Source organism: Hevea brasiliensis, chromosome 9, assembly GCF_030052815.1.
Source record: "Hevea brasiliensis isolate MT/VB/25A 57/8 chromosome 9, ASM3005281v1, whole genome shotgun sequence".
NCBI lineage: Eukaryota > Viridiplantae > Streptophyta > Magnoliopsida > Malpighiales > Euphorbiaceae > Hevea > Hevea brasiliensis.
Genome location: NC_079501.1, coordinates 47591850 through 47609199, shown reverse-complemented (window position 1 = coordinate 47609199; position 17350 = coordinate 47591850).

The window sequence follows — 17350 nt, the reverse complement described above, 5'->3', positions numbered from 1 at the left end:
GAAGAAATATTACTAGAAATGAAAATTGAAATGAGTAGTGGAAGAAAAGAAAAGAAAATGCAAAAATAAGGCAAACAGGACATCATTTAAAAAGTTGGACCAATCACACTTAAGCCATTGTTTGACTAACCATTAAAAGAGATAAGAGAAGACCAAATTCAACAAAATTTCAGCAGCCATCCTTCTCTCCTTAGTGCAGCCAAAACGTGAACCTCTCGCCTCTCTCAAACTCCATTAAACCTCACTTCTCAAGCTTAATTTCTCCCTTGTTTCACCACAAAACCCTAACCTCTCTTCATTAAAATTTTACTCCACACCTTAAACAACCTTTTGGCAGCCTTGAAAGTGAAGGAAAGTGAAGTTTGGAGGTGGGAAAAATCTGCCCTAAGTGAGGTTAGTGCTACAAACTTCATTCTCCTTCTTTTAATCTTAGTTAGAATATCATTTGAGCTAAGAAATTTTAAAGAATTGAAGTAAATTACATGAGTTATGGTACTTTAAATTTTCAGCAGCCCTATGGAAGTATGAGGTTGATTGTTTTGATAAATTTAAAGTGGCTAGAAATGATGGTTAAAGTATTAAAACACATGGACATTAAACTAAGTATGTTAATTAAGTTCATGAGTAAATTTAGTTGGATATTAGGGTTTGGAAGGGTGAAAATGTGGATTGGCTTAGGAAATTGTTAGGGCACATTGTAATGGTCAATTAGTGACCATTTTAGATATGTTGACCATAAATGGGACTGAAAAATGCTATGGCAAAGTGAGGTGAAATCTGCCCTATGGACAGCAGCATAGGGACTGAAATTTCAGTCCCTTTGCACAGCCATAACTTGGGCTGTGTAAGTCCAATTGAATTTTGGCCAATTGGACATGAAACTAGGCTTATAATGGCACATTTTTGCTGAAGAAACCATGCCCAAAAGACCAAAGCAAGAGGACCAAAACTTGGCCCCAATCCGGAACCCTGAAACTGCCTCTGCAGAATTTGACCAAATGAACAGTAACTGTTCATTTGGCCATAACTCACTGTAGATTTGGTCAATTGGTCTGAAATTTTTACAGCAACAAGTTAAGACATAGACAAACAACTTTCATGAAGGAACCTACCCCAAATTATGGCCAGAACCCAGTCAACCAAGTGACTCAAGTCACTGTTCATGTTACTGTAGATATGGTAAATCTGCAGAATTTGAAATCCGGCCAGCTTGGGTTTTGAGCCATATCTGAGCTACAAAACTCCAAATGGAGTGATTCAAAAAAAGGAAATTCAACTAGACAAAATAAGGAACAACTTTCATGTTTTACATTTCTTCAAATTCCAACAGTAACAGTGTCCAATGGAACAGTGAAGTTAGGGCACCAAAACTGAAATTTTCTGCTAGTGTGGGTTACACTTTGAAATTGCAAAAACACTTAATGCCAACAAGTTTTAAACACCAAATGTGGTATGTTGGGAGTGCCAAAGTTGATGTACACATTTTTATGCTAAAAGTCAACATTTTTGTTGACCAATGATGAATAGTAACACAAAAAAGTTGAAATTCACAAATTGACGAAGTTAAGAGTTTCAAATGCCCTAGTATACCTAACAAGATTGGTTTGGATAGTTTGGCATGCCAATAGGGTTCCGTTAGCGATCGCACATGGCAACAATGCCATTCTGTGATTTCATGGCTTTTAGCCATTCGACTTTACATTGAGACTTGGCCTTGTGCTCGACATTATTTACACTTGATAGTCGCTCATGCACACCGGAGATGCATATGCAACCAATGGTGTGACGGCCCGAGGTACTAGGTACCCAGTGCGGTTACCCGTTATCCATCGATCGTCTATTGTAGGTTACTTGTGTCAACAAAATGAATAAAACTGAAAAAATTTAATTAATTAATGAATATACCAAAAAAAAACAAAGAAAGCATACACTTTTCATACACATTTATTTCATTGCTATTTTCTTCTATTATATTATTGCACCACTAAGCATTATTGCTTAGCGCGTTGCTTTGCCACGCGTAGGTACTGGAGATCCCGATCGTGAGCCCAGTGGACCACAGATCGGTGAGTCCATCCGATTACGCTCGATTATGCATGTCACCTCACTACTGCGATTGCATCGGTAGGGCACTAGGTGTCGGTTGTCATTTTGATATTTTGTAGTAGATTTGTATTTTCTCATATGTATTTGATCTCATGTAATATATTTTGATGTATATGTAAATTATGAAAATTGTATTTGTTAATGGAAAAGTAGATGTTTACTTGTGATTTACATGCGAACATCACATGTGAATGATGAATGAAAATGGAAATTGAAATGTGGAAATCATGATATTGAATTTGGTGTTGATAATGAATGTTTGAGAAATATTGTTGAGATTTTGGGATATAGGAGTTAGAGATGATGAAATAAAAGTATAGGAAGTGTTTTTAACAGTTCAAGAACAGTTTTCTCCATTTTTAGCCAGGTACTCATGGATTTTCTTAAAATTTTTGGAACCTTAAATGCATGATACTTTTGATAAATGGTTTAAATAATTTGTATTTCATAAATTATGTGCAAAAGCATTTTCTAAATTAATTGAGAAATATTAGAGTGTCTTGCGGTACACGGTGGCATTACTTACTCGGGTATCTTGTACGGGTAAGGGGTGTAACATTTAGTGGTATCAGAGCCTGGTTTAGGCACTTCTGGGCCTAGATTGACTCCATACAATGCATTGCATTTGTAAGTGTCGAGGTGACACTAATGCAGATCTGTTTTTCTTTCTTATTTTGAATAGGATATGGATACTTCCTCTCGAGAGCCGTTGAGGAGGAAGTGGAGAGTCATGCTCCACTGCAGCGATTGAGGCTGGAGGCATGAGAGAATCTGCTCCGGCTCAAGCGAGCACCTTTCGGCCTCCACAGCCATGTTCCAACAAATGGCCGACTTCTTTAGACAGATGGTCAGGGTAATGCCAGCACCACCACCACCACCACAGCTCCACAAAGTAAATCACACTGGAAAGGTTAAGAAAATTTGGAGTCGTGGACTTCTATGGCAAGAGAGAAGATGACTCTGTTGCGGTAGAATTGGTTGAACGAACAGGCGAGTCTTAAAACAACTCCACTGCACCCAGGCGAGAACTTAGAAGCTGCTATATCCTTGTTACAAGACGATGCCTACGGATGGTGGGACACTGTGTCGATGAAGTGCAGCCGAAGTCAGAACTTGGGACTTCTTCCTCTCGAGTTCAAGAAGAAATATGTGGTCTTGTATACGGAAGAGAGAAGAAGGAATTTATTAACTTTGGCGAGAGACAATTGTCGATGGTGAGTATGAGAAAGAATTCGTCCGATTAAGCCGCTACGGAAGGAGATAGTCCCTAATGAGGTGAAAGGTGCAAGAGATTCAAGAGGCTGAATGACAATATCAAGATACAACTCACTGCATTGGGAATCACAGAATTTAGTAAGCTAGTGGAAGCTGCAAAAAGGGTTGAAAAAGAGAGAATCAATTATCAGACAAGAAGGGAGAGACAGCAGAAGAGGGGACCAGGTCAGTCTAGTTCCACCCCTGGATTTGGGAAGAAGTTTAAGGGTCCTCACACGCAGTTGGGTCACCACGTGGTCGAGTCGATCTCGGGGCCAGGCCACGTTCACCCCTAGGAGAGTCGGTCCACACCATCGGTGGGCGCTCTCCGAGGATGGGGTTCAGGGACCAGCCCGGCATCTTCTGCGTGTCCACACCGAGAAATGGCACAAGGGAATGTTGGAGAGTGGCGGTGCTTGCTTGAGATGTGGGTCGGCAGAACATCAATCGAGGAACCGCCACGAGAACTACTACATTGCTCAGACACAAGTAGGCAGACACTGCTCTGCACCACCAAGGGTAGAAGGTCCGTAAATCAGCCGTGGGACCATCTCGAGGCCTACATCGAGCCGGCGAGAGGCCGGATAATGCACCACCTGCGAGAAATTATGCCTTGAGAGCTCGGGAGGAATAAGATGCCGGGCGTCATCGAGTGCGTTCTCCTCTACAATACTCCTGTGCATGCATTGGTGGATCCAGGATCCACTCATTCTTACATTTGCATCAACCTACCCGTAGAAAGGGGATATTGGTAGGAGAGTGACCAAGACATTACGGTCACTAATCCATTGGGCCACGATGTGGTAGTGAACAAAGTATACAAGGGTTGCGTTGAGGATTCAGGTATGAATTCTTGGCGGACCTAATTGAGTTGCCCTTCCATGAGTTTGACGTGATATTGGGAATGGATTGGTTGTCACGTCATCGAGCAATAGTTGATTGCAAATTGAAGAGAATTTCTCTAAAAACTTGAGAGGGTAATGAGATCACGGTTGTGGGGAAAGGAATGATTTCTGTCAATGTCATCTCGACCACGATTGCAAGAAGAATAATGAGAAAAGGTGTGAAGCCTACCTAGCACATGTGGTGGATACTAGGCGAGCTAAGCCAAACACGAGTGACATACCCACGGTGAGAGACTTCCCAGGTATTTCTGAAGAGTTGCTGGTTTGCCACGAGAAAGGGAAGTCGAATTTGCCATTGAGACAACTGCCGGTCTGACACCCATTTCCATTGCTCCTTATAGGATGGCACCACGAGTTGAGGAGTTGAAAACTCGGTTGCAAGAGTTGCTTGATAAGGGGTTCATACGCCCGATGTGTCACCGTGGGAGCTCCAAGTCTTGTTTGTGAAAAAGAAGGATGGGACTTTGAGACTATGCATCGATTCAAGCGATTAAACAAAGTGATTTGAAGAACAAATATCCGTTGCCTAGAATTGATGATCTGTTTGATCGGTTGAAGGAAGCAGAGTATTTTCCAAGATTGATCTCGGTCGAGGTATCATCGATTGAGGGTGAAGGATGCGGATGTGCCAAAGATCGCATTCGAGGACTCGATATGGGCATTATGAGTTTCTAGTGATGCCCTTTGGCCTAACAAATGCACCAGTGCATTCATGGACCTTATGAACCGTATCTTCCATCCACACTTAGATCGGTTCGTAGTGGTCTTTATTGATGATATTTTGGTGTATTCCAAGACCGAGGAAGAACATGATGAGCATTTGAGGATTGTTGCAAACCACGAAAGAAAAGAAGTCAGTATGCTAAGTTGTCCAAGTGTGACTTTTGGTGAATGAAATTGCATTCCTTGGACACATAGTGTCGGTGATGGGATTAGGTGGATCCCAAGAAAATAGAAGCGATGATGGAATGGAAGCCTCCCGTAAACACAAGCGAGGTCGAAGCTTCTTGGGGCTAGTGGGTATTCTGAAGATTTGTGAAGGATTTTCCCTAATAGCCGCTCCAATGACCAAGTTGTTACACAAGAATGTCGATTTGGACTGGAATGACAAGTGCCGCACCGGTTTGAGAAGTTAAAGGCTATGTTGTGAGGCACCGGTGTTAACACGGCCGAGGTCGTGAAGGATTTTGTGGTTTCTGATGATGCCTCTCATAATGGGTTAGGGTGTGTGTTGATGCAAGAGGGAAAGTGATCGCCTATGCTTCCGCATACCTAAGGCCACATGAACAGAACTACCCTACCCATGATCTAGAGCTTGCAGCAATTATCTTCGCATCAAGATATGGAGGCATTATTTGTATGGTGAAAAGTGCTACGTTTACACGACCACAAGAGCCTAAAATATTTGCCAACCGGAAGGAGCTCAACCTTAGACAGAGGCGATGGATTGAGTTCCTGAAGGATTATGACTGTGTAATTGACTACCATCCTGGGAAGGCAAATGTAGTTGCTGATGCATTGAGCAGAAAATCCATGACAGCCTTGAGATCATTGAATGCCAAACTATCTATGATTCTAGAAGGAGCTATTTTGGCCGAAGGCAAGTGAGGCCAAACTCGCTACATACAGATACTAGATGGGCAAAAGACAGATGAAAAGTTATCAAGCTATTATGAGCAAGATCTCGAGGGAAAAGCAATCGACTATGGGGTGAAAGCAGATGGGTGTCTCAGACTACAAAGGAAGACTGTGTGTACCAGATGATGGGGAATTGAAAGCTAGTATTCTAAAAGAGGCACACACTAGTGTATATGCTATGCACCCAGGAAGTACAAAGATGTATCACGACCTGAAGCTTCAGTATTGGTGGCCTGGTATGAAGAGAGATATCGGTGACTATGTGACTAAATGCTTGACATGTCAGCAAGTCAAGGCAGAACATCAAGTTCCATCAGGATTGCTACAGCCTATACGCATACCTGAATGGAAATGGGATCGGGTCACCATGGATTTTGTAAGTGGTCTGCCTCTCACCCAGAGGAAACATGATGCAGCATGGGTAATAGTGGATAGATTGACAAAGTCAGCACACTTTCTGCCAGTTAGGACTGACTACTCACTAGAGAGGTTAGCAGAATTGTATATCAGTGAGATAGTTAGACTGCATGGAATCCCACTTTCCATTATATCTGATCGAGACCCAAGGTTTACATCGAGATTTTGGAAGAAATTGCATGAATCCTTGGGTACACAACTCCATTTCAGCACAGCTTTCCATCCTCAGACGGATGGGCAATCAGAAAGAGTAATCCAGGTAAACAATTGAAACCCACGAAATTGATACAAATATTGAATTGAAATGATAACAATAACATGAAATATTTGTCAGGTCCTTGAGGATATGCTGAGGAGTTGTGTCATTGAGTTTGAGGGAAGTTGGGATAGATACCTCCCACCGCGCACTGTGATACAACAATAGCTATCAAGCTAGCATCCAAATGGCCCCATATGAAGCAATCGTATGGGAGAAAATGTAGAACTCGGTGTCTTTGGACTGAATTGGGCGAAGACAACCGGTAGGCTGCACTGTGAAACAGACTGAGGACAAGGTAAAATTTATCAAAGCTAATCTGAAGGTTGCCTCGCATGCATGTAAATCTTATGCCGACCTGAAGAGAAAAGAAATAGAATATGGGGTTGGCGACAAAGTGTTCCTCAAGGTGTCACCATGGAAGAAGGTATTGAGGTTTGGAAGAAAAGGTAAGTTGAGCCCTAGGTTCATTGGCCCATATGAAGTCATTGAACGTGTGGGTCCAGTGGCCTATAGGCTAGCTTTACCACCAGAGCTGGACAAGATCCACAATGTGTTCCATGTATCCATGCTCAGAAGATACCGCTCAGACCCTTCACATGTCATCTCCAGAGAAGAAATTGAAATACAACCGGATTTGACATATGAAGAAGAACCTCTACGAATCTTGGCTCGGGAAGTGAAAGAGTTGAGGAACAAACAGATTCCACTGGTGAAAGTGCTTTGGAGGCACCACAACACCGAGGAGGCAACTTGGGAAAGTGAAGAAACGATGAGGCAACAGTTCCCTCAACTGTTTGCATCAGGTAAATTTCGAGGACGAAATTTAAATTAGAGGGGAAGAGTTGTAACACCCTCCCGGTAACCACTCCGTACATTCTACTGTTCCGGTGACCGGTGTCGGTCCGGACAGCTAGAACGTCCGGAAAAATATTTAAACTAAAGTTAGGAACCCTAATTAACTCAAATATTAATAAGAAAAATTTAGTAAAAATTTTAGAAATAAAATACAACTGAGTCAAACGAGCCGGTGCCCAAGCGATGGGTAACCGGAGGGAAGTTGCGGTTCTCGCAACGAGGAGCCCTAGACCCGGGGGAAAAATTATAAAATAATTTTTGGGACTCCAGAGAAGGGTAATTGAGGTTCCCATGGCATTAGAATGCCAAGAAAATACTTAGAAAAATTTTTCAATCGGTACAGACAATTTTGACCCGTTAAGCCAAACGGAGGGCATTTTGGTCATTTCGCCTTCCGAGGTGATTTTTGGCCGACTTGCCCAGTTGAGTAAATAATTAATATGACATCAAATATGAAGAAATATTACTAGAAATGAAAATTGAAATGAGTAGTGGAAGAAAAGAAAAGAAAATGCAAAAATAAGGCAAAAATGACATCATTTAAAAAGTTGGACCAATCACACTTAAGCCATTGTTTGACTAACCATTAAAAGAGATAAGAGAAGACCAAATTCAACAAAATTTCAGCAGCCATCCTTCTCTCCTTAGTGCAGCCAAAACGTGAACCTCTCTCCCTCTCTCAAACTCCATTAAACCTCACTTCTCAAGATTAATTTCTCCCTTGTTTCACCACAAAACCCTAACCTCTCTTCATTAAAATTTTACTCCACACCTTAAACAACCTTTTGGCAGCCTTGAAAGTGAAGGAAAGTGAAGTTTAGAGGTGGGAAAAATCTGCCCTAAGTGAGGTTAGTGCTACAAACTTCATTCTCCTTCTTTTAATCTTAGTTAGAATATCATTTGAGCTAAGAAATTTTAAAGAATTGAAGTAAATTACATGAGTTATGGTACTTTAAATTTTCAGCAGCCCTATGGAAGTATGAGGTTGATTGTTTTGATAAATTTAAAGTGGCTAGAAATGATGGTTAAAGTATTAAAACACATGGACATTAAACTAAGTATGTTAATTAAGTTCATGAGTAAATTTAGTTGGATATTAGGGTTTGGAAGGGTGAAAATGTGAATTGGCTTAGGAAATTGTTAGGGCACATTGTAATGGTCAATTAGTGACCATTTTAGATATGTTGACCATAAATGGGACTGAAAAATGCTATGGCAAAGTGAGGTGAAATCTGCCCTATGGACAGCAGCATAGGGACTGAAATTTCAGTCCCTTTGCACAGCCATAACTTGGGCTGTGTAAGTCCAATTGAATTTTGGCCAATTGGACATGAAACTAGGCTTATAATGACACATTTTTGCTGAAGAAACCATGCCCAAAAGACCAAAGCAAGAGGACCAAAACTTGGCCCCAATCCGGAACCCTGAAACTGCCTCTGCAGAATTTGACCAAATGAACAGTAACTGTTCATTTGGCCATAACTCACTGTAGATTAGGTCAATTGGTCTGAAAGTTTTACAGCAACAAGTTAAGACATAGACAAACAACTTTCATGAAGGAACCTACCCCAAATTATGGCCAGAACCCAGTCAACCAAGTGACTCAAGTCACTGTTCATGTTACTGTAGATATGGTAAATCTGCAGAATTTGAAATCCGGCCAGCTTGGGTTTTTGAGCCATATCTGGAGCTACAAAACTCCAAATGGAGTGATTCAAAAAAGGAAATTCAACTAGACAAAATAAGGAACAACTTTCATGTTTTACATTTCTTCAAATTCCAACAGTAACAGTGTCCAATGGAACAGTGAAGTTAGGGCACCAAAACTGAAATTTTCTGCTAGTGTGGGTTACACTTTGAAATTGCAAAAACACTTAATGCCAACAAGTTTTAAACACCAAATGTGGTATGTTGGGAGTGCCAAAGTTGATGTACACATTTTTATGCTAAAAGTCAACATTTTTGTTGACCAATGATGAATAGTAACACAAAAAAAGTTGAAATTCACAAATTGACGAAATTAAGAGTTTCAAATGCCCTAGTATACCTAACAAGATTGGTTTGGATAGTTTGGCATGCCAATAGGGTTCCGTTAGCAGTACTGCACATGGCAACAATGCCATTCTGTGATTTCATGGCTTTTAGCCATTCTGACTTTACATTGAGACTTGGCCTTGTGCTTGACATTATTTACACTTGATAGTCGCTGCCTGCACACGGAGATGCATATGCAACCAATGGTGTGACGGCCCGAGGTACTAGGTACCCAGTGCCAGTTTACCCGTTATCCAGTCCAGTCGTCTAGTGTAGGTTACTTGGGGCAACCAAATGAATAAAAGTGAACAAAGTTAATGAATTAATGAATATACCAAAATCAAACAAAGAAAGCATACACTTTGCATACACATTTATTTTTTTGCTATTTTCTTCTATTATATTATTGCACCACTAAGCATTATTGCTTAGCGCGTTGCTTTTGCCATGCGTAGGTACTGGAGATCCCGATCGTGAGCCCAGTGGACCACAGACTGGGTGAGTCCATCTGACAGTTCTGCTCAGTGTCTGTGTCACCTCACTACCTGCAGTGCATCGGTAGGGCACTAGGTGTCAGTTTGTCATTTTGATATTTTGTAGTAGATTTGTATTTTCTCATATGTATTTGATCTCATGTAATATATTTTGATGTATATGTAAATTATGAAAATTGTATTTGTTAATGGAAAAGTAGATGTTTACTTGTGATTTACGTGCGAACATCACATGTGAATGATGAATGAAAATGGAAATTGAAATGTGGAAATCATGATATTGAATTTGGTGTTGATAATGAATGTTTGAGAAATATTGTTGAGATTTTGGGATATTGGAGTTTGAGATGATGAAATAAAAGTATTGGAAGTGTTTTTAACAGGTTTCGAAGAACGGTTTTCTCCATTTTTAGCCGGTACTCCGCCGGATTTTCTTAAAATTTTTCGGAACCTTAAATGCATGATACTTTTGATAAATGGTTTAAATAATTTGTATTTCATAAATTATGTGCAAAAGCATTTTCTAAATTAATTGAGAAATATTAGAGTGTGCCGGTACACCAGGTGGCATTACTTACTCGGGTATACTGTACACGGGTAAGGGGTGTCACATTTGCAGCTCAATTGGTAAGAGGCGAAGCAAACCCGTGAGGTGATATGGGTTCGAATCCTAGCTCTGCAGGGCGAAGGGATTGAACTCCACCAGAGCGGACAGTACCGATTTGAGTTGCATCGCCGGCCTCTAGAGGGGTACGCCGGCAAGATGGCCACCCATAGAGGGGCTTGAGCTGGGGCCCACTAAGCCGGGGTGTGACATATCATTAGAAATATTAAATAAAAATTAAATAATTAGTACAAAGAAAAGTGAGAAATCGAAAAACGGACAAAACCTGGTGTTACCGAAAAATCGGGAATGCAACCCGAACAGGGGCATTGTGGTCATTTGACACCCCGAGTTGTCTTTTGACCTAAATTTCCATTGAAAACACATGATATTACATTTGGAAAATGTCATGAAAATTTAAATTAGTGGTACCTAATGTAAATAGCAAAAATGGGAAGCTTAATGTGGGAAAATAAAATCTTTGATTAAACTAATGTTATTTCTACATTAGTGGACCACTAACACCTTGTAAATCAATTAAAAACCTGTCATCTTCCACTAACTTCTGCACAGCCATCTTCTTCCTCAAACTTTCCCATGGCCAAGCCAAAAAGCTCCCAAATTCTCTCATGGCCGTCCAAGCTCCAACCTCCATTCGTCCATGATCCAAGCTCCTAATGGTTAAGGTTTCTTCATTAAACTTGACCACCACACCATGGGCAGTAGATAGGCGCAAGAAGACCAAGTTTTGGAGAGGTTTTGAAGAGTTTCCAAAGTGGTAAGTTTGAGTTTTTGGTTAGTGCTTCATTAAAGTTAGTAAGGAGGTTATGGGTACTTGAATTGTGAGAAGAATTTTGGAGTTTGATGTTCTAATGGTGATGTTTATTTTTGGCAGCCATGAAAACTCTTTAAGGGCAGTTTATTTTTGCTTGTAAATGGTGAATTAAATGATTGATTAAATGTATATTGTGTAGGAAATTGTTTGGGTAATGTATACTTAGTATATGTAAATGTAAAATGAGATTTAAAGCTTGGAAAGTAATGGAATGTAAGTGTACCATTGTGGCAGTTTGCTAACTCTTGAGGAATGTTGGAATTCATGCTTGGTTTATGGAATAATGATGTTAATTTGTGATAGGAGTTATGACAGTTTGAGTGCATGTATAATGATGTGAAGTTGGGCATGTAAATGGGCATGAATTGGTGATTGAATTGTTGTAAATTGAGTTGGACAAATTCTGCACTTGTTGGTGCACATTAAATGTAATTGTAAGCTGCCAAAATGACCTATAATATGTTATAAATTATGTTTAGGTTGTGGTACAACCAGAATTGGTTTGAAGGTTAAGTTTGGTGAGTGTTAAAAGTGATGCTTGATGTGTATGCAAGAATTTTAATAAGGCAGTTTGAGTTTTAGGCCTATAAATTTAAGTGTGTGGTTCCAATTGGTATGAGACCAATTGGAGGTGAAATTAGGCACAAAATGTGCCAACTTTCATGAAGGAAGCTTGCCAAAATTCTGCTTGCAAGGTAGCTTGAAAAATGACCAAATCCGGATTAAGTGCAATTGAGGCCTGAAAACTGACCATTTGGGCAGCAGTTAGTGTTTATGCCATAACTCACTCAAAACTGGTATAATTGACCTGAAATTTTAACCATGAATAGTTAAGACCCATATCTACAAGTCTTATGAAGACACCAAAGCTCAGAAATGACTATAAGTAAGTCAAACAGCTTGCACAAGTTCGGGTCCAAAAACTGGCCGAACCTAAAATGACCTAAAGTGACCTAAAATGACCATTTTTGGTGCAATTTGACCAGCAATAGTAAAATGACCATAACTTGGCCTACATAACTCAGAATGACCTGAAATTTTGCCCCGCGTTCCATAAGACATAGATCTACAAGTTTGTAGTTTTGACCGAAATCTGAAAACCGAGGGAACTAGGTCGTCCGGCTAGGTTAATCTAGTATCCCGAAATCCAGCAAATCGTAAGAAAATGCAGTATATGCGGAAATGAATTTGGTAACATGTACCAACCCTAAAAGACTATCGAATGTGACATATTAATGACATTAAAACCTAAATTACCTAGAATGGACCAAGGGTCGACATAGTAGGTTGACTAAGCGAATAAATGAATTCAGTGAATTAATTATCAAGCATTATCGTTAGAGACAGTTTAAATGAGTACTGAAACACTTCAAATTGTGTTTCTCAGTTAGCAAAGACTCAGGGAGGGGAAGGAAACACTGAGTCAGAGCCAAGAGACAGTTATCAGAGGTTTGTGCATAATAATTATTTCTTTTGAATTTTTCAATTGAAATAAATTATGATTAATTGTATGTTATTGTTTTAAATTGTATTTGTGCATAATAAGTATTTCTTTTGAATTTTTCAATTGAAATAAATTATGATTAATTCTATGTTATTATTTTAAATTGTGTTTGTGCACAACGGCTATTTCTTTTGAATTTTTCAATTGAAATGAATTATGACTATTCTACATTATTATTTTAAATTATGTTTGTGCACAATAAGTATTCCTTTTGAAATTTTCAATTGAAGTAAATTATAATTATTTGTATGTTATTGTTTTAAATTGTGTCTATGCAGAATACTTTTATATTCACTGCTTTTACTAGCAAATTTATTTGGAGAAATGAGTTATGAATAATTTTTGATTGCTTTGTTTTTGGGAATATTATTTGGAACTTATTGTGTTGCCAACTTTGCAAATGGAAATTTTGAGATAAAATGTGATTTATGGTTTGTATGAAATATTGTGATTTGAAATTGTTTTGATTCACACTTGGCATGACATCACATTATGTTCCTCCTCCATTTATGGGGTGAGTGTGATATTCCTCCCTCTTTGACTTATCAGTCTGGGGTGAGTGTGATTATGTTCCTCCCTCTTTGACTTGCCAGTCTGAGGTGAGTGTGGATGAGTACTCATTATTCAACTAGCTTCCTCCTTCATTGATTTCGATTATTGGGGTGAGTGTGTCTTGTCGTGGTGTACAACACAGCATGTGTTGAAAAATTGTGTCATGACCTAAATTGTGTTATCGATTGGCAAAATTGTATTATTTAGTTATTTGATCGAATTGTGTTATTGATTTGCAAAACAATATTATTTAGTTATTTGATCGAATTGTGTTATTAATTTGCAAAATGGTATTATTCAATTACTTGATCAAATTTGTGTTAGGTGAATTTTGTAAATTGTGAAATAGAATTGTGAATCATTTGATTTGTGAATTGTCAATAAAAGATTTATATATCGCATTTCAAATGGTTATTGTGCACCACTGAGTAAATTTTACTCAGCGATAGCTTTTCATTGCTGTCGCAGGTAGATAGACTGATAGGGCAGTAGACTAGGCTGCTAGTACTACATTGAGAGATCATCTGGTATATTGAGTATACCATATTTTGTATTTTATACTGTAATATATGTTTACTGTATGTATATATTGTTCTTGGTTTTGAGCAGTTGTAAATTAAAATTGTACATTAAAGTTGTAAAGTAAATTATGAGTATTTTGGCTTGAAAAATTTGTACTGTATTTCTTTTATCTCAGTCTTTGAAAAATTATTGTGGATTTGAGTTGAAAAACATATTGTGTTGAATTATGTTGGAGTTTGAGATTGAGAAAAATATTGAAGTGCTTTTTACAGGTTTTTAAAGAATTGTTTTGTCCAAAATACAGATGGCACTCTACCAAAATTTTTACAGAAATTATTAATAGTCCAAATGTGTTAGCTATTTCACTTCAGTTCAAAAAGTTTTTTTAACACCTGTAAATAGTGCTCACCACTATATAAAGAAGTAAGAAAAGTTTTAAAATCCCTTGTAGTGTATTTAATGGGTTATCAGTAGACGAAGTTGGTAATTCATTAGGTATACTACGGGATCATGTTATGCCTTACAGAGGGGTAGGGTGTGACATGCTGAGTGGTGAGCTCAGTGGTGCACAACTATAACTTCAAACATAGTTCAATATACCTTGGCAAAATTACAGCAAATAATTTGGAAATCAGGATACTCATCATATTCCAAAAATCAAATTATTCATTGCCAATAACATAAATCATTTGTATGAAATGACTTTGATCGCAAAAGTCAACTTATCAAATCACAACCAAACATTTAAGGTAATTCCAACAAAATCAATTATACATAAATCATAATTGAAATCACAATTCTTTAATATTCAAAACCATTCTTTATCTCAAAAGCCATTCTTTATCTCACTAACTATGCAAGACTAATCCGCAAGGGCCATCTTCGGGGTGATTCTAACTCCCTATGGTTGGGGAGGTCGATTCGGATTCTAGCTCCCTATGGTCGGGGAGGTCGAATCATCGGGCACAGTACACACCACAATACTGAATCTTCCAAAAGGGCCATAACATAAAAAACTTAGATCTAACCTCTACTAAGAGGAGAATCTAAGCCTGTGCACATACTTTGGTAATCAAAACACAACTGTGACACCCCTTTACCCGTGTACAGTACATCCGAGTAAGCAATGTCACACGGTGTATCGGCACACTCTAATTTTACCTTAATCAATTTTTTTGTCATATTTATGAATATACTTTATGAAATATAATTTATTTAAGCTTTTTTTCGAAATTATAATTTATTTGAGGTTCCGAAAATTTTATAGAAAATCCGGCAAAGTACCGGCTAAAAATGGAGAAAACCGTTCTTCGGAACCTGTGAAAAACACTTCCTATATTCTTATTCATTCATCTCAACTCCATTTATCAAAATCTCAATATTTTTCAGTTCACATTCATTTCTCAATCATTCATCTCATTTGTTAATCATGTACAAGTCATAAATAGACATTCACTCTTCCATTCACAAATACAATTTTCATTATTTACATGAACATCAAAATATGTTACATATGTTCAATTACATATGAGAAAATAAACATTAGTTACAAAATACCAAAATGAAACCTAGTGTCCTACCAATGCATCAGAGTCTTTGTGAGGTGACACGGACACTATGCAGAACTGTGAACGGCCTTACTCAATCTGTGGTCTACTGGGCCCTCTGTCCAAATCTTCAGTACCTACGCGTTGCAAAAGCGACGCACTAAGCATAAAGCTTAGTGGTGCAATAATAAAATAAAAGAAAATAGCAGAAATAAATGTGTATTTAATGCATATGCCTTATTTGTTTTGCATTTGTATATCCCTTTTTTTTTTTTTCTTTTCGTTAACTTTGTCCACTTTCATTCATTTGGTTGCCCAAGTAACCTATACTGGATGACTGGACTGGATAACGGGTCGTTGGCACTGGACACCGCGGTGCCTCGGGCCGTCATACCATGGGACGCAGAACGTCAACCACGTATGCAGTTAGTATGGCTAAAAGCCATGATATCACATAATCGGGCATAAAAGCCATGAATACGGGCATAAAAGCCATGAATACGGGCATAAAAGCCATGAATATAGGCACAAAGCCTTTCGCAGTACTGCTAAAGCAATACCCTATTGGCATGCCAAACTATCCAAACCAATCTTGTTAGGTATACTAGGGCATTTTATACTTTAAAGTTCTTCAATTTGTAAATTTCAACTTTTGATGTCACTATTCACTTCATTGGTCAACAAAAAGTTTACTTTTGCATAGAAAATAGGTGCATTGGTTTTAACACTCTCAATGTACCACATTTTGCATTTAAAGCTTGTTGGAATAAGTCACCAAATCCATTTCTAAGTTTAAACCAAGGGAAGCAGAATTTTCAGTTTTTGTAGCCCAACTTTACTGTTCCATTGGGCACTGTTGCAGTGGGAATTTGAGGAAATGGTAAACATGAAAGTTGTTCCTTATTTTGTGTAGTTGAATTTCTTTTTTTGAATCACTCCATTTGGAGTTTTGTAGCTTCAGATATGGTCCAAAAACCACAGCTGGCTGGATTTCCATTCTGCAGAAATTACCATATCTACAGTAACATGAACAGTGACTGTGATTGCATATTTGAATAGGTTTTGACCATAATTTGGGGTAGGTTCCTTCATGAAAGTTGTTTTTCTATGTCTTAACTTGTTGCTGTAAAAATTTCAGGTCAATTGACCATATCTACAGTGTGTTATGGCCAAATGAACAGTTACTGTTCATTTGGTCACTTCTACAGGTGCTGTTGCAGGGTATCCGGATTGGGGCTAACTTTTGGTCCTCTTGCTTTGGTCTTTTGGGCATGGTTTCTTCAGTAAAAATGTGCCATTATAAGACTAGTTTCATGTCCAATTGGCCAAACACCAATTGGACCAACACAGCCCAAGATATGGCAGTCCAAGTGGACTGAAATTTGATCACCTGCTTTGTCCCTAGGCAGCCTACACATTCGCTTTGCCATGCTATATTTCAGTCCAAATTGTGGTCAACTTACCTAAAATGGTCACTAATTGACCATTAAAAAATTCTCTAACAATTTTATAAGCCAAGTCAAATTTTCACTTCTCAAAACCCTAGTTTCCATTTCAATTCACCCATACACCTGATTAAACACTTTTATTAATTATATATGTGTATATACACCTTAAGCATAATCTTTAATTCATTCTAAGTCCATTAAAACTATCAAAAACACTCCACCTTTGTTCCTTCCTTAGGGCAGCCGAAATTTATGGCATACATACACATAGTTTTTATTCATTTTGGTTACAATTCCTTACTAAATTCAAGTCCCTAATCATGAAATTAAAGAGTTTTAAGTAGATAGGTGCACTAACCTCTTGTAGGCAGATTTT